Source organism: Lagenorhynchus albirostris, chromosome 17 (assembly GCF_949774975.1).
Source record: "Lagenorhynchus albirostris chromosome 17, mLagAlb1.1, whole genome shotgun sequence".
NCBI lineage: Eukaryota > Metazoa > Chordata > Mammalia > Artiodactyla > Delphinidae > Lagenorhynchus > Lagenorhynchus albirostris.
The window spans coordinates 16,489,639-16,513,175 of NC_083111.1; the positions used below are offsets into that span (position 1 = coordinate 16,489,639).

A 23,537-nucleotide genomic window follows, 5' to 3' on the forward strand; every position below is an offset into this window, starting at 1 on the left:
TCCCCGGCTCCGCCACAGACACACACCCACCAAGCACCCACCGCCCTCCGCCCCCGCCGGCCGCCGCCGCCGCCGCGCCGCGGGCAAACCCGAGCGAGCGGCAACTCCCCGGCTGGCGCGGCTCGCCTTCCCGGCTCCTTCCGCGCTGCGAGCTCAGCCTCGCTCGATTTTTCCTTTTCTATCCCAGCCCTCTCTTGTCTGGGCGGCGGCGGCGGCGTCAGGGGGATGGGGGCCCGCGAGGGGAAGGGGGTGAAGATCGATGAAGATTATTGTTCTTTTTAAGGATGCCTTAGCTTCCTCCCGCCGCCTCTCCTTTGAGCCTTCCTACTACAGACCGTGAACCAGAGTCAGGGATGTAAAGAGAGGGGTGAAAAAAAAAAACCAAAAAAAAAAAAAAAAAAAACCAAAAACGCCAGGAGCTCCAGCCAGCCGGGGAGACCCTCCTCTCCGTGGAGGGGAGGGGGATTTCCAGCGACAGATCATTGGCGAAGGGCACCGTCGCGGGGAGAGGAGCCCCGGAGGGAGCGGGGAATCCCACAGCCCTTTGTGGTGCCCGAGCCCGTGCCGCCTGCAGAGCGGGGTCGGTGGGAGCTAGGTAAGTGGCGGGGGCATTGCTGCTCCCCGAAGGGGTCTTCCTTTAAGAATGAATCATCGCGGGCAGCCTAGCCAGACTTGAGTTGCTAAAGGAATTGCAAACTGCCATATGGCACCGAGTGGACTTACACACAAAGCTGACTTAGCCCTGAGAGGGTTATTAATGCAAGACTCCATCCCCGTGGGGAAGGCGCTCAAGTGTTAGCCCCTGAAAAGCTTCTGAGCAGTCTGCCTGGGAAGGGATGGGAGATGTTATTTCTAGGAGATGAGCTCTTGTTGCCTTCTGTTCATTTGTTGGTAAATGCCACACTCACATGCACACACTTGTGGGACCGGATTCGGGGAGTGTGATGTCTCTGATGTATGAACAGTCCTCAGAACACAGAGACGTGCATGCATTCTGTTCTCCGAGCGGCGCACGGTCTCCGTTCTGTGTAGCACAGGGTTCCTGAGAGAGAGAATGAGTCTCTAAGGAAAGAGCTTCATGGCTGTTTCCAACACACTCTGCTTAGGGGACCTGGGAATACAACTGCCCTGAATGGCACCAAAAGACACCGACCATTTGCCTCGTCGTTTGCTTCCAGTGCTTAATGACCATTTTCAAAATAGTATGCTACCATCCATTTTCTCGAATTATGAGCATTTTTGTGTATTCATTCATAAAAATTTTCAGTGTGCAGTATGCAAAGACATGCCATGTATACATCATTTATGACCGCACAAGTGTTATAATAATAGATTACACTGAAAAATTTAAGATGCACAGATATACACTGGGTTCATTTCATGCAGGTTCAGCATTCCTTCTAATCAAGTTATGCAATAATGTCAGTATTTTAAATAGTATTTCACATTTCTGTTTTTGCATTGATGGGTTTTGGAATTTTGTTGGAAATCTGATTTTTTAAGCTCAACTCAAAGGAAACGTCAGGATTTGTTATTGTTTTTAAATATGTAGTATTGTGTGGGACAGAGATCTCTTGGTTTATTTACCAAAAAACGTCAGTCGAGATAATCACATTTCACAGAACAAGAGAAAGATAAATTCCAGTCAGAAATCTGAAGTCTAACTTGTCGGTACTGAATAACTTACAGGAAAGATTTTGAAAAAGGGTATCATTAAAAAAATTATGTAGGTATAAAATAAAGTTTTACTTTATTTCACTCTTTAGAGGTGTGTGTGTGTGTGTGTGTGTGTGTGAATAAATATAAAGTTGTACAGAGCTTACTTGTCATACATGAATAAGCTGTACGGACATCTGTACTAGAGAGTTCTTGGTTCTTGAATTAATCAGAACTTAAACAGTTCAGTAATTGGGTGCACTGTACATGTGTCTGTGCATTTAATTGCTTCTAGAGGTGGCGTCTTTAACGTAAGGCATAACTACGTGATTACTTACTTGTTTGGCTACAGTTCTGAGAATTTGGAGGACCCAGTGTATAAACACCTTTTCCCCCACTGAATGAAAAGTAACTTCCTCACCTAAAAGAGTTAATATGCCTCCACCAAGCAAATACTGTACTCCTCTCCCTCATGCTGTCACATTCAGACCGGTTGTTTGTCACAAATAGAATTGTGTCTAATGTACTCCCTTCTTTTTTTTCTGGCACAACTCAGACTCTTGGAGAAAGGAGTGAATCACTTGGCAGTTCTCTTTGCATTCTTCCTCCTTTTAACCTGCACCTTGCCCTCTCGTGTTAGTGTTCCCAAATCTCCCTCATACACAAATATACACACAGCTTCCAGAAAATAACTCCATTGCCTGCCACTTTGCGAATGCTAGTTTCTCTCTTTCCTTTTGCTCCTGTGTTTTTCTAAGTAGACTCAATCCGTGCATCTGTCGAAACTGTTTCCAGTCTCACTTGTCTCCACATCCCACAGTTCAGTTTTCCAGGCATACGTGTTTGCTGAATATTCAGATGGGATTAGTGAAAATTATTACCTTAGCCAATCTTTTCCGTTTGGCTTTTGAAGTTTCCTTGTTGATGCCTTGGAGCAACTGTGAACATGAACTCGCCCTTCTAATTTCCAGTATGGTAGCAAAAGTGAGACTGCTAGCGAAACAAAATGACAGGGTAGGCTTTCAGTCACATTCTTGGCAACTTTAAAAGCATATCTGTCCAGGTTTCTTGCATACCTACCTGCGTATCTGTGGAAGCTATTCTTTACGCATTGAACATTTTTTTTCTTGAATTTATATCTGGCATTTTGAAATGGTGTTCAAAGAGAGACTGGTGTATGTGTATGTATGTACATATTAAGTATATATAGACACATAATTAATTAAGGCAGATTCAGGAAGAGGATCATGAAAATTTGTCACAGTCTGGGCATTGAGGAATTATTAGAAGACAGTAATAATAATAATAATAATAACTTTTATTAAAATGTTTAAAAATTAAATTAAAGCATTATTATTATAAACATACACATATATACATATGTGTATGTATACATATATGTGTGTGTTATGAAAGTAAACCAAATTTCTGGTAAAAATTGGAAATCTACAAGATAATTTCATTCCGATCTAATGTAGTTTTTCTTGATAAATTATAAGGAAGTAATTAGTTCCTTGAAATTTGCTATCCCTTAGAGAGACTAATTCCTAAGAAGCATCATAAGAAGCATCATTAAAGTTGATAGGACATCTCCTCATGAACATTTTAAGGTAAATATATAAGGTTAAGACTTTCCATTTACTTCAGAATGTGATATTACTTGAAGTTTGCTTATATTTGTCAAGTGGATTTTACAAAAAACTCTGATGCCTATTATTTTCATAAGGGCTTCAGAGGAGTGGAGAGTGCACATGCATTATATGTGATATTTTTTAAGGTAAGAGTTTATAGCCTTGTTACTCCCGAAGTGATAAACTTTATAAAGCAGCACAGCCTTCAGATTGTTAGTCATATACTACAAGTATCTTTGTACTTTGGATCTATAGTCCATTCTTGTTCATTGCTTATTTCCTCCCTGAGCTTCTAAAGTATGTATTCCCACCAACTCTTCACCAAAACTCCAGGATGTCTGGCAGAAGGTCAAGTGTGTAAGGCTCGGTGCTCCTTGGCCTGTGTAAGCCAAATCCTACTGTATTATCTTTAAGGGAAAAGTGCCTGTTCCTGTAGGTTGAATTGTACCTATCTGTGCTGTCTGATTTAATGCCATGTATCCACTCACTAACTTATTCATTAATTCATTTAATACTCATTATGTATAAGAAGAAGAGTGCTTGATTAGAATGTAGCAAACACAAAAGAGATAGAAGACATAGTCCTTGCCCCCAAGGATTTTTACAGTATAGAGAGTAAAACTTGAATAACTAATTGAAGAATTGTGTATATGGTTCAGAATCAGGGATCTCTTGCATACATATGTGCATTTCACAATTTCATACTTAATAGATAAATTAATTAAGGCAGATTCATGAAAATTTGTCACAGTCTAGGCATTGGGGAATTATTAGAAGACAACAATAATAACCTTTACTAAAATTTTTAAAAATTTAAATTAAATTAAAGCATTATTATTATAACATTTATATTATTATTTTATTTATGTCAATAAAATAAATTTATTTTCATTATTATTATTGTAACACATAGTTGAGCCAGCCACTTTTTAGTGTTTTAAAAATGCTAAATATTTTCATTCTGTCAACCACCCTGTGAGGCAGCTATCACTAATACTCTGTTATATAGACATAAAAGTTAAATTACAGAGACTTTTCTTGTCTAAAGTCACATAGGAAGTAAATGATACATTCAAGCCTGAACCCAGGCATTCTGGCTTCACTTAACCACTATGATATTAAACATTAAGAAGTGTGATCTCCGGCAGAATGAGAAATGATGTTTTCAGCTCCTAGATTTATTTGGAACTATATCCTCCCATTAAGGGTTACCATAGTTATTATGACAGGGAATGCTTGGAAAAGACCAAAAATAGGGACTTCATTTTAAATAGGAGAGACCCCCAAAACCTTCATTATGAATTTGAAATAAGAAGGTAGTTTAGAGGCTGATTTTTAAAAGATGGGTGGAATTTTATCAGAATGCTAGAACATTAGGAAGTACTGCCTTTACAGTGACCAGAGACTAACACTGGGCAAGGCACATGATCTGACTGGACAGTTTCTAATGGTAGTTTATTTTATATTCAGTCTCAGTTTTTTTTTAAAAAAATGTGAATTATTTTGAATAAAGTATAGTATTATAAATATTTTAAATTTATTTTTTAGAATTAAATATTCATATATTGAAAGGAAGTTATTCATTTTGCAATATAATTTTCTTTTACCCCTGTCCCCACTTTTTCTTCTGTAAAATGTACCCCCAATATATTGGAAATTGGAATATAGTCACTTAACAGGTTTACTTTATTTGTTTAAATTTTTAAAAATTTATTTTTAAAAATTTATTTAATTTATTTATAAATTTTTAAAAATTAATTAATTAATTAATTAATTTTTGGGCTTTCTCTAGTTGTGGCGAGCGTGGGCTACTCTTTGTTATGGTGCACGGGCTTCTCATTGCGGTGGCTTCTCTTGTTGCGGAGCACGGGCTCTCGGCGAGCGGGCTTCAGTAGTTGTGGAACGTGGGCTCAGCAGTTGTGTCTCGCGGGCTCTAGAGCGCAGGCTCATTAGTTGTGGCGCACGGGCTTAGTTGCTTCCAGGCATGTGGCATCTTCCCGGATCAGGGCTTGAACCCATGTCCCCTGCATTGGCAGGCGGATTCTTAACCACTGTGCCACCAGGGAAGCCCAACAGGTTTACTTTCTAGTATATTGTCTAGAGTGCATTTATTTTACTAAGTGATAAATAACTATATTAAAACCATGAAAGCATAAATCAAATCATAAGCTGAGTTTTTCATCAAGAAAAGTTTCTATAAGATTTAAAGTAAAGTTCTTTCGAAATATCAACTGCTTCTGTTTATATGAAAAATACCATCATTAAATTTGGAAGATAAACTGGCCAAGTATTGCCTGCAGGATGCCATCCAATCCAATCTTTAGATACTGCCTCATGATTGATTGACATTTTAGTTTCTCTCACAGATGTTAGGTCTCATAGGCCCAGTTGCATTGTATTATAGACAACTCTCAACCTACAACTGGCTTGGAGCATAAAGGTTGATTTTAAAAGTTTGGGTTTTTTGAAACTTGTAATACATTTATAGAAACAGTACTTTGGATGATGCTTCGGCGTCCAGACCAATCCACAAATACCCTGTGAATCGATAATATACCTGAAGTACAGTACGGTTAGTACTAAAAACACAGCCATTATGTATAGCAATATTCCCGGGGAAAAATTTGACTTAAATATTACTTATTTACTGCTGCTTCTATGCAGGGTTCTTTCAGGATACAGAGGTGAACACGTTACTGCCTGGCCCAACGAGGAGGAGAGAAAATTGAGTTTGCACGTAACCGACTCTGACATTAGGCAGAATGAAGAAAGCTTTATAATATTGGTACAGGCAAAATGTTGAATAATTGATTCAGAGTTCTATGGAGAGAGCCAGGGACTGCATACCTCTCAGGATTCTCATTTGTTATTTCATCCTTAAGGTATCTACTGAGCTGCTTCTCTGTGTCAAGCCCTAAGCGAGGTGTTGGGGCCACAAATACGAATAAGACATCATACATTCACAGCCTACACATGTAGACACATAAATCATAACAAAATGTCTTAAAAGCTATCGGTGGAGCAGGATGGCAGTTCAGCTGAGTAGTTGCCTAACAAAAGCATCCCAAGAGTAAAAAAAAATAGGATTTCTTTGAATTCCTAGATGCATGTAGCTGTGATTCTCTACTCAGTCAGACCCAATGCCCCCTTTTTCTCAAGCAGTGTTTTGTAATATCCCTTTTACTTTCCTGAAATGATATTACAGATAGTGTAACCTGTCTACACATGTAATATTTCAAAAATCAATATAAATTCCCTATCTGTAATAGAAAGAAGAAATAAAAGGAAAGCAGCTTATGAAAATTGCAAGTGTATCAGTATGTGTACGCTCAGGTATACTACAGTAAAAGATGTCCTAAAGCAGTCAGTTGCTTGCTACTTGAAATGCATGAATTTGGACTTAAGAGAAAATATTCAACTGAATATCAATGACACTTTTGTATATTTGGCATTTTGAAATAAGAACAAAGTAAATATGTTCATTGAGTGTGACAGCTACAGTTGCAAACAGATGTGGGTGTGTTGTATTAGTGAGTCAGTTAACATGAGCAGTGTTGCAGTGGGTGATGTGACTTTCCAAAATGGTGAGCAAATCCTGGTGAAGTTCCCAGTATGGCAGTTACATTCCTGGAACATTCCTATGTAAAAATATTTTGTGTACAACAAGGTTAGAATCTAGTCACAGATAATAATAAGCAAGTTTTTCATTTACTTTTGTGTCTGATGAAAGTGTAAAAATAATGGAGGACACAGAATTTCTACCCATGTTGTAGGGTTTCTTGCATTCCTGGGCCTCGCCTTCCAAATACTTAACGATTTTAGAAGCCTCTGTCAGAAGGACTGGATTAATCCCATTCAGCAGCACTGATTATGGCTATATTCTCCTACAGAAGGAAGCCACTGTAATTCTAATGCATAATTGGGCTATTTTGAAAAATCAGACTTCTCTTAAGTTTTTAGTCAGAAGGGAAGTTTAGAGGCTGACTAAATAATAAACAAAACAAGCAGCAACAAAATTCAACCCCTTAGATTTCTAAGCACTAGAAACAAAGTAATAGTACGTACCATATGCGAAGCTGACTGCTCTGATCATAACTGTCAGCGTTTTATGTTCTACGTGGGAGTGTCAGACAAGACTTCACAGTGGAAGTGACAGCTAAGCTAATTTTTAAGAGATGAGTCAGCGGCCTCCAGGCTACAAAGGAGGCAGATGGATAACATTCTAGGCAGAGGGAACAGCATTTGCAAAGCAGTGTTGTAAAAAGGGCTTGGCCGTTCATTGGGGCTCAACGTTGGCAGTTGTAGGGAAGTGATGACAGATAAGGCTGAAGAACTTGGGGATGAAATGGGAAAGGTGTTGTATGCCTTGCAAAGCCCCTTGGATTTTATCCTGTAGGACGGGCAGCGGAGGTCAACTGCAGTTTTAAATAGAGTGACGTGGTCCACTTTTACTGGGGGACAGTCTCTGAGCTAGCATGAGGAAGAGGGACTATAAGAGGAAAGGAGATTGATGCTTGGGAGACGAGCTGGGAGACTGCTGAGGAATACAGGTAGGATAGGGTGCAGGACTTAACTTTAAAAGGAACGGTGAAGAAGTGGAGAAGGCTCTGTAGCAAACAGTTGTAAATAAAGTGTCTCCCAGTCATCCAGCTCCCATCACAGCACACTTGAAGCCTCTTTCTTCTTCAAAGGTCATTGCATTAGTTAAGGTAGCTTGAGCTTCTGTAATAAACCTCCATTTTGCAGTAACTGATAGAGTAGAAGATTATTTTTGGCTCATATGAGAGTCCATTGTGTATGTTCCATGCGGTGATTTGGGGACCCAGATTCTTTCCATCTACACTAGGGACTTGGAGTTCTTTGCATCTAGCTGGCAGCTGTGGAAGAGAATGAGCACAGAGAAGGCACATCCAAGAGGTGACACACCTTGCTGCCATTCACATTCTGTTAGTAAGATGATCACATCACTCTATCTAAATACATAGAGGGGAATATGTAACCCCTGGCTGGGCAGCAGCTCCCTAGCAACATTCCTGTGTCATGAAAGGGGAAGCACAGATTTTGCTAAACAGCTATTTGTATCGTATTCTGCCTCTGTGGCTACATGTAGGAAAACCTCAGCCCCAGGAGACTACCTGAAGCCTTCTTGGTCGCTGCATCCATTTCAACGTCCAGGTTCTGTGGGTAATAATGCTAAACCCCTCCTCCCCAATTAAATCTGTATATGGCCCCTCCTTGTCCAGAAACCTTTATACTTAAAAGGCAGGTTACTGGCCTCCTGTTCTGCAATGGTGGATCGGGTTTAGAATAATTGCATTCAGAATTCCCATTTGGAAGAGGGAAGAATGGGAGGCATCAGGCTTCCCTGGTGGCGCAGTGGTTGAGAGTCCGCCTGCCAATGCAGGGGACACGGGTTCGTGCCCCGGTCCGGGAGGATCCCACGTGCCGTGGAGCAGCTGGGCCCGTGAGCCATGGCCACTGAGCCTGCGCGTCCGGGGCCTGTGCTCCGCAACGGGAGAGGCCACAACAGTGAGAGGCCCGCGTACCGCAAAAAAAAAAAAAAGAAAAGAATGGGAGGCATAAAGCAGTCATTGGCCCGTATTACGAAAGAAATCCCATTACACATTGCTAAAGACGTCCTGCTCTGGCAGTAGGGGGGATTCCTCTGTTAGACTCTGGTTTTGCTGTCTTGTAAGAACTCCTTTGTTCATTGTTCTCTGTAGCCCTGGTCACCTTCTGGAAGGTTCTTCCTTGTCCATTACTCTCCATGGCCACATTCAAAATGGGTGTTGAGAAGTATATCCTTCTTGGGAGTGATGTTACTTTCCCAGCCAGCTTCTTGCTGGTATAAGACTGGATGCCTTGAGGTTGTTTGTTTGTTTATTTTTGGCTGTGTTGGGTCTTCATTGCTGCACACGGGCTTTCTCTAGTTGCGGTGAGCGAGGGCTACTCTTAGTTGTGGTGTGCAGGCTTCTCATTGAGGTGGCTTCTCTTGCTGCGGAGCACAGCCTCTAGGCACACGGGCTTCAGTAGTTGTGGCTTGCGGGCTCTAGAGTGCAGGCTCAGTAGTTGTGGTGTACAGGCTTAGTTGCTCCGAGGCATGTGGGATCTTCCCCGACCAGGGCTTGAACCTGTGTCCCCTGCATTGGCAGGCGGGTTCTCAACCACTGCACCACCAGGGAAGCCCCGAGGTTGTTTTATACTAGCTAGAAATTAGGCTCCTAGTTTCTTTGACAATACAGTTCCCTCAAAATCTTCCTAGGTTTCTTATCTATTTGCTGTCAGTTACACCACTGCCTACCATGTAAGTTCTTTCCTATTTATAATTCTTGAACCTCCCTCATTTCTTTACTCATGTCTCAACCACCTGTGTCTCAAGTGGTTATTTTGGGGTCATCTGAAATAATAGGCTTGGGTGGTTAGGTAACTTCATTAATCAGATCTTTGCTGCAAGGCTGAGTCCCTTTTCTAACTGGGAAGTCTTAATGGACATTTGTTATTCAGAGCCTTTTTCAGTGTCATTCCTCACCATTAGAGTCCCTGAAGCAGGGGCTTGTTCCAGCTTTGTAGTCTTATATTTCTAGAGTTTGGCTGTTTGCCCTTATTTCTGTTCTCAAACTAGCCAGTTCTTTCATGAGTTCATCCATTATCTTGGGATACCTTGATATAGGCGGTGAGGGGCAACCATCACATACTAGCATTCTGGCTCTTTCCAACCATTTCCTCTAGAGCTGTAGACCTGCCCTCTAAGTTATCCCAGTTTTGCCAGGGCATAACAGGGTTCCAGGTCTCTGGTCATTTTTTCCTCGGCAATGGCCAAGAGCACATAATCAGATTTTTGTTAAGGCAGCACCCACTTCAAGGTGTCAATTTCAGAATAAGTTAGGTTGATGCTAGCTGCTGTAATGAACTAAACTATTAGTGGCTAAACATAATAAATGTTTATTTCTCACCCGCATAACAGTCAAATGGAGAGAGAGCAACAGTGAGCATTGAAAAGACATCGACTTCTTAAACCTCCTGGCTCATATGTGACAACACTTCTGCTTATAGTCTACTGATGACAGCTAGTCAGATGGCTCACCTGGGTGCAGGGGGCACTGGGAAATGTCATCCCAGAATCCCCAGAACGTCTCAGTGACAACTCTTTCTTACAATATTGAAACCTAAGTTTAGGTAGACAATTACCTGTTGTTCCCTGCTACCGTCATCTTCCTCCAGAATAAACTAGGGGGAAAGGGTTTGAACTGCATTCACTCACTAGTTCATCCACGCTATTGATGGCATCTCCCCCATCTCACTCCTGTCCTGTCTTTGGCTTTTGACCCAGGCTTCTGAGACTGCCACACATTTTCCTTCGTTCTCTAAATCATACCTGGTGTAAGGCTCTTGTAGATTACAGACTCTGGCTGAGTGCTTTGGGATAAAGGATGGTAATTATACCGTAGACAAGAAACTAATTCTAATTGAATGTTAGATGTCACTGCTCTTAGAAATGTATTTACCACTTCTTACCACGGGGGTTTGCTCACCGGCCCGGTTCTCTCTGGGGCCCAGATACCAGCCATTTGCTAGGCCTTCCTCTTGCTCTAGACTCTTCCTCACATCTCTTCATCTAAAATTTTCCCTGTATCCTTTCCCAAGGTGCCAGTGGACTTGGTGTGTAAGTCCACAAGGGGATTTGCCTGGAAGAGCCGAAAAGTCCATGATGTTCTTTTCTGAGACAAAGCAGCAGTTCTTTCACTAAGAGAGCTTGTTGCTTTCTCACAGTCCAGTTGGCTTGAAGTTGTAGCCAGTGTTTTAAAAGATATGCACTTAGCAAATTTCTTTCTTTTTTTTTTTTTTTTGCGGTACGCGGGCCTCTCACTGTTGTGGCCTCTCCCGTTGCGGAGCACAGGCTCCGGACGCGCAGGCTCAGCGGCCATGGCTCACGGGCCCGGCTGCTCTGCGGCATGTGGGATCCTCCCAGACCGGGGCACGAACCCGCGTCCCGTACATCGGCAGGCGGACTCTCAACCACTGTGCCACCAGGGAAGCCCCAGCAAATATTTATTAAGCACTTTTCATATGTAAAGCACTCTTCTGGGTCACCAGGTTAAACAAAATTGGTCTTTACCCTTGCTGGGCTTACAGTCTATCTGAAGGCAACCATAGGAACCCCCAGTTTCCTCTCTAGTGGCCAAGTACAGTGAGTCTGCCCTGGCTCAAACGATCAGTGTTTCCTTATGAGCTATTTGGAAAAGAAAGGTGATCGGCAGAGGCGAGCCTCCTGAAAACAAAAGGGTGACGGTGGCGCTTCTGGGGTGAGGAACAGCATGTAGGCTGTGGTTTTGCTGAACCAGGGGAGTTGGGCCATTATGTCGCCATTGTTACCCAGAGATACTTCTATGCTCTGCTTCTGATCACCTAGTTTATTTCTTGCAGACTCCAGGACTCGAGCTATTTGGTTCTTTTCCCACTCTCTCCTTTTATCTTCTAGCAGTGAGCACTTAGTAATGTCAGGATAGGCTGGTCCTAAAAGGAGATCAACTAGGTAGGCACATGTGGCATCTAGACTGAGTGGAGGCAGATGGCAGATGGCAGTCCAGGTAGGCAGGAGGTTAGGTTGGAGGAGCACGGGGGCAAGTCCTGGCCAAATAGGGGGACGCTAGTCTGAGAACAGGGCGTATTTGGAGATTTAGACAGGCAGGGGCAGGTGGGGCAGGCAAGGTTAAGATGATCCAGCCCCGTAGGACCAAATGCTATAGTTTGGGGGGACTTAGAGTTGAGGAAGAGGTCTATGTTAAGTAACTAGCGGGGTTCAGACCAGTTTAGGCCTAGTTGTGTGTTAGGAAAGCCACGTGACGGTCACATTATCAACTCAGGGATTCAGGTACAGTGGACCGGGCCCTTTCCTCTACCATCATCAAACTACCAACACCTCTGTCTCAACTTCCACTAAAGCTTACTACGCAGACTCTTAGCTTCTCTTCTGGCCTCTTAATCCATTTGCCCTTTGCTATTTTTTTTTTTTTAGTGATTTTTTAAAAATTTTACTTTTTATTTATTTTTGGCTGCGTTGGGTCTTCTTTGCTGCGTGAGGCGAGAGGGGGCTACTCTTCCTTTCAGTGCGCGGGCTTCTCATTGCGGTGGCTTCTCTTATTGCGGAGCACGGGCTCTAGGCATGCGGGCTTCAGTAGTTGTGTCACGTGGGCTCAGTCGTTGCGGCTCATGGGCTCTAGAGCACAGGCTCAGTTGTTGTGGTGCATGGGCTTAGTTGCTCCGCGGCATGTAGGATCTTCCTGGACCAGGGCTCAAACCCGTGTCCCCTGCACTGGCAGGCGGATTCTTAGCTACTGAGCCACCAGGGAACTCCTGCCCTTTGCTTTTTTGATAAAAGGCAAATCTGATCACATCACTGATCTACCTAAAACCCTTAAACGATTTCCCACTTCTCTTAGGATAAAGGCCTAAATCTTTAATTTGGGGGTTACCATATTCCTCCTTCATTTTCCAAAGCATCACTAGTGTAAAGCTGTTGTTTATAACAGGCTCTGGTCAGCCTGGCCCCTGCCCGCCAGCGTCATCTCAGGCCCACTCGCCCCTCGTTTGCTGCTACAATTTCTGGCTTTCTTTTAGTTCGCCTTAGGTGCCTGGGATTACCTGCCGTGAGGCCTGCTAACAACTAACACGTAGTTGTTAGGGACGCTCTCTCCCACTTTCTTAACTCTTACCTGTGTCTCTCATCTCAGGTCAGAAGTCACTTGCTCTAAGAAATCTTCTCGGGCTCCCAGAATGGGACAGGTCTCTTCATTCTTCTCTTTTCTAGCACTGTTTTCTCCTTTGAAGCACTTACCCCAATTCTCATTTTAAATTGTGGGTAATTACTTGCCAGGTGTCATTTTCCTGTGTGAGAATGATGTCAACTCAGTAAAGGCAGGGACTGTCCTTCTCCTTCACTGCTTTATCCATCGCATCTCTGCAACTCCAGGCACATGGCTGATAATCATTGTTTCTTTGTTGATCCAATGATGGATCAACAAATGATGGATGGAGCCAGGACCTGTGTCAGGTTCTAGGTCACAGAACAGCACCAAGAGCACAATTAACCAAGACCTGCTGGCCAGGATTGAGCAGAGGAGGAACAGAGCAAGTCTGCCTGGTAACGGGACCGCCAAGCCACGGCCCTGCACTATTTTGCACTTACACAGGCTTCACATTCTTCTTGACGAGAGCCAGATGGTCCTAGAATCTGGGATGGAGAAGAGTTTGTAAGTGGAGGTCCAGGGGCTACCACGGCTAAGAATGGAGACGGTGGAATGAGATCCACACAAGGCAGAACATGGTGCTTCCAGTAGAATTTGTCTCTCATCCCTATTTCAGTACATACTCAGCCTCATGACTTCACGAGAAGGCTGGCTAGACCAGTGATTTCCAATAGAACTTGATGCAGGGATGGAAATGTTCTATATCTGTACTCTCCAATATGGTAGGCGCTAGCCACATAAGCTATTGAACCCTTGAAATTGACTTGTAAGACTGAGAAATTATATTCTAAATTTAAATTTAAATAGCCATCTCTGGCTGGTGGCTACCATATGAGACAGTGCAGGCCTGGGAACTCTAAGTTAGGGAACTCTAAGTTTCAAAAGCAGTATGGTTTAAATTCTAGAAATATCCATTTACAACCAGTGTTGGCCTCCAGTTAACCATATATTAACATGTCTGGAGTCCAGTGCCTATTCTGACTGGGATGAGGATCTCCCAGTACCTCCTAGCAAAGAGATTTGAAATGTCCTGTGTCTCGTTTCTAGCATAGGAATTGTTCTTTAACGAAGGCATTTCTTTCTCCGTGTGAACTGTACAAAATGTAAAATGTTATACAAAGGTAGAACTTTATCTTTGTAAGTATCAGTGTAATGTGACCTTAAATGCTTTCTCACACCCACTTTTCCCATCTCGGATTTGTTTTTCTGTTTTTGTTCCCTCCCCTTTTCTCTGTTTCTCCTTCCTCTGTTCTTATTTTCTTTCTAAAATGACAGACACGGCACTGTGTCTTTTAGCAAGTTCCTTTTATTTCACATATTGATTTCTTTACTTTTGTGCCTATTTACAAAAGCCGTTTTATCAGTTCAGATCATTAACAAAAACCAGCCAAAGAACAGTTCAGTTCGTGGGAAAAAAAAAAATCTGAAATGATGATAGCTCTTGACAGGCCAATTAATACAATTTTGGAGATTTATCAGATATAATAATTTCAGTATTTAATATATAAAAAAAGTAAGGTGAAGCATTGTACTGTATATTTGCTTTTCACAGCTATCACCTAGATAACATTATAGTTGCTCTTAATCCTTTGAAAGTCCTCATGGGACTGGAGCTCTTGAATTCTTATTCTGCTTTCCACAAAAAAAAAGCTTTCCAGTAAGCTAATACCAGGATGAGAAAGTGGTGTGTAGAAGGAAAAATTCTGAAACATAACAGTAAAGTAACATTTGAAAAGAGATGGTCCATCTTTAGCCCTTTTCCCTAGTCTGCATAGAACAAATGTGTCTAGGGGCTTTCATGCTAAATGTCTCCAGTTCATAAAATCACAATTATTAATCAGACTATCATTAAATATTAATTTACTTTTGAGATAAATGTCATTTTAAATTTGGAATCCTAGTCTTTTCTCATTCTAAGGAGAGCATTTTCATTAGGCTTTATAGAAAGAGTGCACATAGAAAGCTTAGAAGCTCCTAAAAGGCTACTTCTTTAACTTGACTTTTGGTTTCATTCAGGCCCAGCAAAATACTTGGTTTCCAGCATAATAAACATAGTTTGTAATCATATATATATATGAAGCTAAAGTAGAACATTAGAGTAAGGGTTTGGGGCATTTTATGGCATTTGGAACAGTTGTAATAGATGCTCAGTAAATATTGTTGAATGAATGAATGAAGTAAATAATGAATTAATTAAATAATTCATCAAATTCATGAATTTATTTAAGACCTCAAAGAGCCTTCAATATTCCAAATGGTGGCTAAGGCTATAGCTCCCATACAATAAATGAAGAATGTATTCCACAAAGCCCCATGAATTCAGACATCTTCATCATTACCGCTCTCTCCCTTTACATCAGTATGTTTAAATCAGGTAGGAAGTTTTAATTAGGTGTCAAATAAATATTTAAGTACACAGTACTACCTGAGCCTACACAACACATGCTAAAAGCACAAATCCAAAATTTTCTGTAATATTCGTTGCAGTAATCGTATGGGTTCCTTGAGAGCGAGGGTGCCTTTACCCAGTTTTGTACCCCCTGCACTCAATATATACTAATAGCCAAGTAACACATTGTTTTGGAAGGAAGGAAGGTAATGAGAAAGGAATCATGGATCTAAGTCAGTATGTATTATTTACAGCTTACGATCTCTTTCCATTCCGACCATTATTGGCATAGTAGAAATTATAGATTTATGTTGTAGTCAGGAATCATTAATAATTAGGTTCAACTCATCAGTATTTATAGGTTTAACTGGGTGTGAAATAGCTAGATGGCTCCTGCTTCACATTTTTTCTCTTCCATCATTCTAATTTTATTTATTTCTGAAGCCCTGAGGTAGCAAGGTCTAGTGGAAAGAATATGGATTCAGGAACAAGAGACTTGGCTTCTCATCCTGATGCAGATGGGCCCTGGGAAGATCATTAAAACCTACCAGTGTTGCCCTTCCAAAGACTGAATTTTATATGTTTAACATTTAAAAAATATTTTAAAAGCATCTATCTTGACTGTAGATCTCAAATACTACGACTAATAGCATTACTTTTGAAAGCCACACACTAAAATTTATGTTTAGTTTTGAAAATTTAGAACTGCAGAAACAGTTGCCATCTCTATCCAAAAGAAAATTATTCCATTTAATATATTTTATACATGCCACCTATCTAGGCCAAGGGATAGACATAGTGTTACAGGAATTATTTGAAAAATTATTTCATTCTTTCCTTCTCTATCATGCTAAAAAGATTGCTCAATATTGGTCTCATATTTCTATTTATTTATCGTTCTAAGGCATCCAGAATCATGCCATTCAAGGAAAATCCCCAGGGTCTTAGAAGGTTAAGAACATGGGCTTTGAGTTAAGGTATTGCTGGACTGGTATCCTGGAATGAGCACGTACTGGTTATGTCATCTTGAGCAAGGCACTTACCTTTCTGAACCTCAATTTCTTTATCTGTAAATCAAAGATGATAATACCCACCCCAAGGTGATTGACAATTAATGAGAATTCTCATTATGAGAATTAAGCGGAATAAGTACGGTGGCTGCATAGAATAATCACTCAATATGTGTAAAGTGATAAAAATGATAATTATTAACCAAAGTCACAAAGCAAATGAGATCATAACTTTGGCTGTCCTTCAGCTACAAGTCCAAGAATATCCCTACCTTCTAGGAAATACAGTTTCTACTTATGGACATTTTGATCTTAAGCTGAAACAAAATCCAAATGGCAAATCTGAAACCCATAGCTATTGCTGTTTTACACTGACTTTCTCTGTTATTATAATCCTGACTACATGAGGCTTGAGAGGTGCAAAAGAATGTTTTGAATATCACCATCACTGAAACCAATATAATTCGGTTTTTTTCTTTAAGAAAAAAAGAATAGAATAACATTAAAGAAGAACTGAAAAAGGGGGGGAAATCCATAATTTCACCATCGTTAACCACACTGCTTCTTTCAGTGAAAACAATGGCTTGCCCTTATTTCTGAATATATTCACCCTTGGCTCAGGTCACTTTCCCTATTATACTGTTGCAACCATAATTTTTATGATTTTTCCACACTGTTTTTCACATTATTTATTTGAAGACTGTATCATCTGGTACAAGTCACATGAACTCAGGGCTTCAGTCAGTCCATCTGTAGTCCCTAATTTTCACATTTTATTTTAGAAATCGTTGGCGGAATATGATGCGCTGATTTTTTTGTCATCAAATGCTTTGATCTTTTCTTATCAAATTGTGCTAAATTATATTATTAGCAGTAAATTTAACATCGTAAGATTCATAGATGCTAGTAGGTCATCTCGTCCATCTGCCTTAACATTCTTACCATTAATTATTTATTATCCTTGTAGCTCCCTAGCATTTCCTACAACAGAGACACATGGTAGATTGGGAAAGTGGGCAGGGGCATGGGGAGGAATATTTATAAAGTGCCACACACAGATGGACGCTTAATAAATGCTGTTTAGTGATCCTCACTGATGACAAGGGCAGATGGAAAACATTATTCATAAGGGATATGGAGATGGATGTTTATAGTTCAGTGAACCTCTTCCCTTTTCTACTTAATGCACAGGGGGAAAAAAATCAAGCCAATTACTTGTGACACGTTTTCGTTTTTTAAATCAGATCCATTAATGAAGGATACCATTGATTTGTTAGAAATTGTTTTTTTTTTTCATGCTGGACTCTAGAACACATCATTTTGAATATGCACAGTCAGGAAAAGAGGGAAGGGTACCGATGGATGTGGCTACACTGAGGGTCCTAAGGTGAGTTTGCGCAGTCGTCTGCTCTGAGTCTAAAGATAAGGTCACCTATACATTGTGGTATGAATACATCGGGAAAGTTTCTGCCTTTCACCTTAAGTTATTTTCCCAATCCAAATACTGCTCTGCTTGTATTTCCATTACTGTAGGCTCATTCCTTTAACCTTTGCCCCCTTCTTACAGTCTTCACATGACAATATTTTATATCACTTAGAAAGAGAAAAGCTCATCATTGAAGGGTATAAGCTCACCTTTTGAAAAAAGCTTAGACTCTAACTTTGATACTTTCTTTTCTTTTCTTTGTCCTTTTATTAGTAGCAGTTCTATCATAATGGCTTTTCTGGCTCGAATACTTTGCCTAGGAGTGAGTATACGCTGAGGAATTGAAAATTCACTTTTGTCAAATTTTAAACTTAAGAAATTGACCAGAGTGAACTTTTTTCTTGTTCTTTATCTTTCCGGTGGAATATGTAGATGAGTTGAGGTCACACAGAAATCTCATAGAACCAGGAAATTTCAGAGATAGAAGGTGCCTTGGAGACAGTCTTGTCCATTTCTCAGTAGAGCAGGCGGTCACCTGGTGTCTGCCTGAATATTACCAGGCCCAGGAGTGCCTGGAGGAAGCAAATTCCACTCTGGGGCAGCAGTGATTATTAGAGAGTCTTAACTTGTTTATCACTTGTTCCTTACGTAGCTCCAGAAAATCTAGCTCGTATTTTGAGCCCAGGCCTTATTAAAATAAGCAAATAAGGGCCGGCAGAACGTCTAAACAAATTGGAAATCACCATAATTAACTGACGTTGGATGATGTTAGCCAGAACATGTGGCCAAGAAAAAGGATAGTAGTGCTTTGAAATTCATTAGTCACTCATTCATTCATGCTTTCGGGTAGTCCACAAACATTTGGTAAGCACTTGCATCCCAAAGATACAGATGTGGATGAGAGATGTTCATCACTTCTAAGAGCTCACAGCCAAGAAGGTGTTTTCACTTAAAGCTCACATGGTACCTCCTTCTTCTCTCTCGCTTTTATCAGCTTTGTAGTTAGCTGCTTGTGTATGTTTGCCTGTAGCATGTTTACCTACCTCCACTAGAATATAAGTTCCATGGTGTCACCTCAAGCAGAGTAAAGGCTCATAAATATTTGCTAAATGAATGAATAAGAAAGAATTCTAAGTGAATAGTTGCGATACAATGAGAAAAGCATTAAAATAGAGCAAACTTTTAACCCAGCATGGCAGAAGAGATGAATTCTCCCTGAACAAGATATTTGTTCTTGACCTTGAATAACGAGTAAGAGTTTATCAGATGGAGAATTTGGAAAAGAGCTTTTCATACATGAAAGTCATGTTGGGTTTGGGGAGTGGCAGGTAATATGAGGTAGCTGGAAGGAGAGGAAAATGATTGTTGACTTTTTCATTCACATGATATTTATTATGTGTCTGCTGTATGCCAGGCACCTGGGATACAATGATAAATCAAATCCGACTTGATCCTGCCCACAAGGAACTTGGTTTAGTGGAAAGGATAGATATTAATCAAATAATCAAAATACTCATCCCAGCAAACTTAAAACTCCTGTTGTGACCAGTGGTCCAGGTAAAGGTATCTGATTATATATAAGTTCTTAAAATAGGAGGATGACTGTATATTCAAGGAAGTCAGGTGGTATTGACTAAGGTGTGATCCTTGAGTTAATATCTGCAGGGGACGGGGGGAGAAAATAGAAGATGTGCAAATTCCCTGTCGCAGAAGGCGAATGGCACGTGTAAAGAAATGAAAGCAAAAGTTAGAACAGAGACACAGGGAGGGGGAGGAAGGTACTGAACTGCAGAGATAAGTAGAGGACAGACCTTGCAGTCTTTGTATTGTTCTGTGTCTATCCTGAGACTAGAAGCGTGGAAGCGTGTTCTACTAGAGATGGCCCGGATCTACCACTGTTTGGGCTGCAGCGTGCAGAACCGACTGCAGGGGTCCAGAGCCGAAGGAGGTAGTTATCCTAAACACCGGCCCTAGGGAAGCAAAGGCAAGGGAAGAACGATTCTGTGAAGCGCATCTGTCTTCAGAACAGAACAGTCTAGTTGCCTGACTGCAGTCATAACCCTCTAAAGAAACAAGCTATGTATAGGAGATAACATGCCTCAACTTAGTGTCGTTTGAGTCCAGTGTTTTGACATGGGTGTAGACAAAGAAACAAAAGCTTTTTAAAACTTCCACTAGAAGGTGAAAAGCAAAGAATAATGAACTGGGGTGTAATGGAAAGAGACTTACGTAGGCATCTGCAGATCTGGGTCCTGGTCCAAGTTCAGCAACTACCAGAGAGAGGTCAGCCAAGTCACGTGGCCTTGTTGGATCTCAGTTTTGAAAGCTGTAAATAGGGAAACTGGACCAGATCATATCCAAGCTCTCTTCTGCCACATACTGTGATTCCTGTCTCCAAACATGGGGGTATCTAAAGCACGGTATACGTTTAAGTCATAGAAACTAACCTCAAATCTGACTCAGTATTGGAGCTTTTAATAAAAGCTCCATTGCCTACAGTGTGTTTGGTTGTGGAGAAGTAAGGGACCGGAATGTAGTTGAAAAGTGTATTTTTACTATGGAACAGAGCCCCATTGAGAAACATCCCTTGGCAAGAATCTGACTGCTAAACATTCCAGACCAACCATTGGATGATCTAAAATTTAATTTTATTGGAAGAAACCTTAAAAAAAAAGTTCAAATCCTATCCAAGCTTCATGAACATTTTTTTTTACTTGGTTTCATAGAGGCTAAATCTAACTTATGCCACACACCGAGATGGAATATGAAATTGAAGTCAGTCACCCAAATAGAAGGTTGTATCATTCACAGAGAACCCCAGGTAGCGACTGAAGTTTGTGATTTCTTTTATCAGGATATTACAGGGCGGCCCAGCCTCATTTCCCATTCCTTTCAGTGACGCCAATAGTTTCTCTGTTTGTTGCCTTTTTTATTTTTCTCATCGCATTTCATCTTTATTTATCCCCTGCACTCCGCTGTGACTCTGGGAAGACTTCTGCAAAAGGAGACATTTAAAAGAACATGTCTTGGGCCCCAACATAAAGGGCACTTTTACTGTCATAATAGAAAATCTTCCACCAGCTGAATGGCTGAATGCTCATATGAAGTCTGAGCCTTTTTTGGTGGGTTTTGAAACAGACTGAAAATTTCAAGCCACAACTATACCTTGTAGTTTATAAAAGGTCTAAGATGCAATATAACATTAGTATTATATTTTTCCGCATAGAGAAGGATTTTTCATGAGCTATGTCTTATAAAAGGCCATTTTTCTAAAGGCAAACCTAGTGTTTTACTCTCTAATTATAGCAAATGTATATATAGGAGCTAATTGTTTAAATAGTTCTGTCTTCTGGTGAAGAAAATTCATATTATGTGTCTAAATAAAATAGTTTATAAATTTGGTTAGTTGGAGACATTGATGATATGGAAAGATGCTCATATTACATATTCTACTTATTACTTGTCTTTTCTCCTTCATACTGCAACACAGTGCTTCCTTTGACGACTGAAAGCAAAGCTTTTAGGATTTTGTTTGAGTGTATCTAAAAAAAGCATCCGGGTATACCAAGGATAAAAGTCCTGGATTTTTTTTTAAACTAAGGAGTAAATAGTTATGCTAAAATTGAGGAACCTATTGATATTAGCAGCCTTTCATTGAAGAAAAGAAATGCTACTTCCACTTTTCTGAGGACAAGGATAGTGTTTCGGTTATTACTAGAACTTGACATATTAAAAAACAATCAACAGTATAAATTCATTAGTATTTCTGCCCAAGTTCTAAAGTACTTCAGTAGGTTTGTTGAATTTCTTAGGATAGCTGAAGATTTCCAGGACCTTACTTTAAAATAAATCTGATTTGTTTTTCACTAGTTATAAATTTATTCTTTTTCTTTAGTAAATTCTGGAGGTGCTTTTTAAAATTGAGTGAGTAGTGATTTTTTTTAAGCACTGATTACATTTCAGCTAACCATTCTGGCACCTTTCTCTGCAGATAGCTACTGCAAATAATCTTTGCGACTCTCTGAAACAGACATAGCTGTTCCAAAAACATGCATTTACTACTTAATACCATACATAAAAATATAAGAAAATGCCTTAGAGCTATACATAGAGTGATTTACACTTAAAGGTCTAGGAGCTGCTTGTTTGCAAGTGTGTGCTCAGCTCGTACCAGCAACACAGAAAGGAAATGGTAAACATCACTTAGGTCTTTAGAAAGATTTGCTTTTCATCTTCACAGAATCACACATGGGACTTATCCTGCCTTGCTACACTAAGGAAGTATCAAGTATATGACATAATGGTAGTATTTTTGAGACTACAGTAAAAAAAAAAAAAAAAAAATCCCCCCCCCCCACAACTCCCCTGTCTCAGACCTGGAGTCTCAAGCAGTAATAATGATGCCATGATCAGAAAGTTGTGTTTTGTCAGGTTGAGCCCTGAACGGGTGGCAGCATAATTCCATGCTGCTGGTGGAGCCTGGTGCAGCCGTGCAAAATGAGAATGTTGTTGTTTATTGTTTCAAGAGTCGCTTTCTTTCTCTAACAGACTGATGAAGGGATGTTTAGTACATTTGCAACTGGTCGACTGACTGTTGCAAGCTTGACTTCGAATTGATTGAACAAGGGGAAATAAACCAGCAAACAGCCCAAAGAAAAAATTCACTGAGATTCTGACCTTGACATAAAAATGTGTGTTCAGCTTATATCTCTTTGTGTATATAAATTCTACACAGTTGTATAACATCTCCACAGTTTAAACATGGAATTATTACATTTTATATTAAACTTATACACTAAATTGAATTACATGATTGATTCTCATGGGATAAAATCATTATGGTAGACAGCATTTCACTTATAAAACTAAACATGAGAAAACAGCATCATATCCACTTTAATTACTAAAATTAAAAACAAAAATTTTGCAAGCTCTCAAGAGTGGCAAGACACAATGAATGGACAGATTCATTGCTAGAAATAAAATTAACATGGCAGAAAAGAACAGATTAAAAATGGAAAGTTAAAAACACTAAATAAAATGAATGAAACTTTTATGATGTTCTGAATGCAGTCTGTTTCAAGCCCTCATAAATATTAAAGGGCTCTTGAAATGAAATATGAAAACCACCTTTTCTTAAGAAACTAGACATGAAAAAATGTCTTCATGGATCTGAGGCACTATGTTATGTTTATTTCTATCTAAAGTTAGGATGGTGATTGGAGAGGAAGGGTGGCAATGGCCACAGAATCATAGCGAGAGGGAAAAAATTAACCAAGTGTCATAGGAAATGAAAGAATTGTAGGCATGGAAATGCCATGGTTTGATGCATGAAGAAACTGAAAGTCCAACCAGAAAGGTGAGGGGGATGCAGGAGGGCAGCCCAACTAGACCCAGGGGTCGTGAGCTTGAGAGCAGAACCCCTTTTTTTTTTTTTTTTTTGCGGTACGTGGGCCTCTCACTGTTGTGGCCTCTCCCGTTGCGGAGCAACAGGCTCCGGATGCGCAGGCTCAGCGGCCATGGCGCACGGGCCCAGCCGCTCCGCGGCATGTGGGATCTTCCCGGACCGGGGCACGAACCCGCATCTCCTGCATTGGCAGGCGGACTCTCAACCATTGCGCCACCAGGGAAGCCCAGCAGAACCCCTTTTGCAATCTCATACAACCTCCCATGAAAAGC

The 23,537-nt window shown here is 40.6% G+C and overlaps 1 protein-coding gene across 1 annotated transcript in view; it reads left to right on the forward strand.

The window, feature by feature from the left end:
• The first annotated feature begins 398 nt into the window (after positions 1–398).
• The window catches only part of KCNB2 (potassium voltage-gated channel subfamily B member 2), a 396,370-nt gene continuing 373,231 nt past the window's right edge, over positions 399–23,537 (forward strand). Inside the window, exons 1-2 of the mRNA XM_060127780.1 lie at positions 399–595; positions 3,192–3,266. The gene's annotated coding sequence lies outside the window, so the exon portion shown is untranslated. The remainder of the gene's footprint in view (positions 596–3,191; positions 3,267–23,537) is intronic.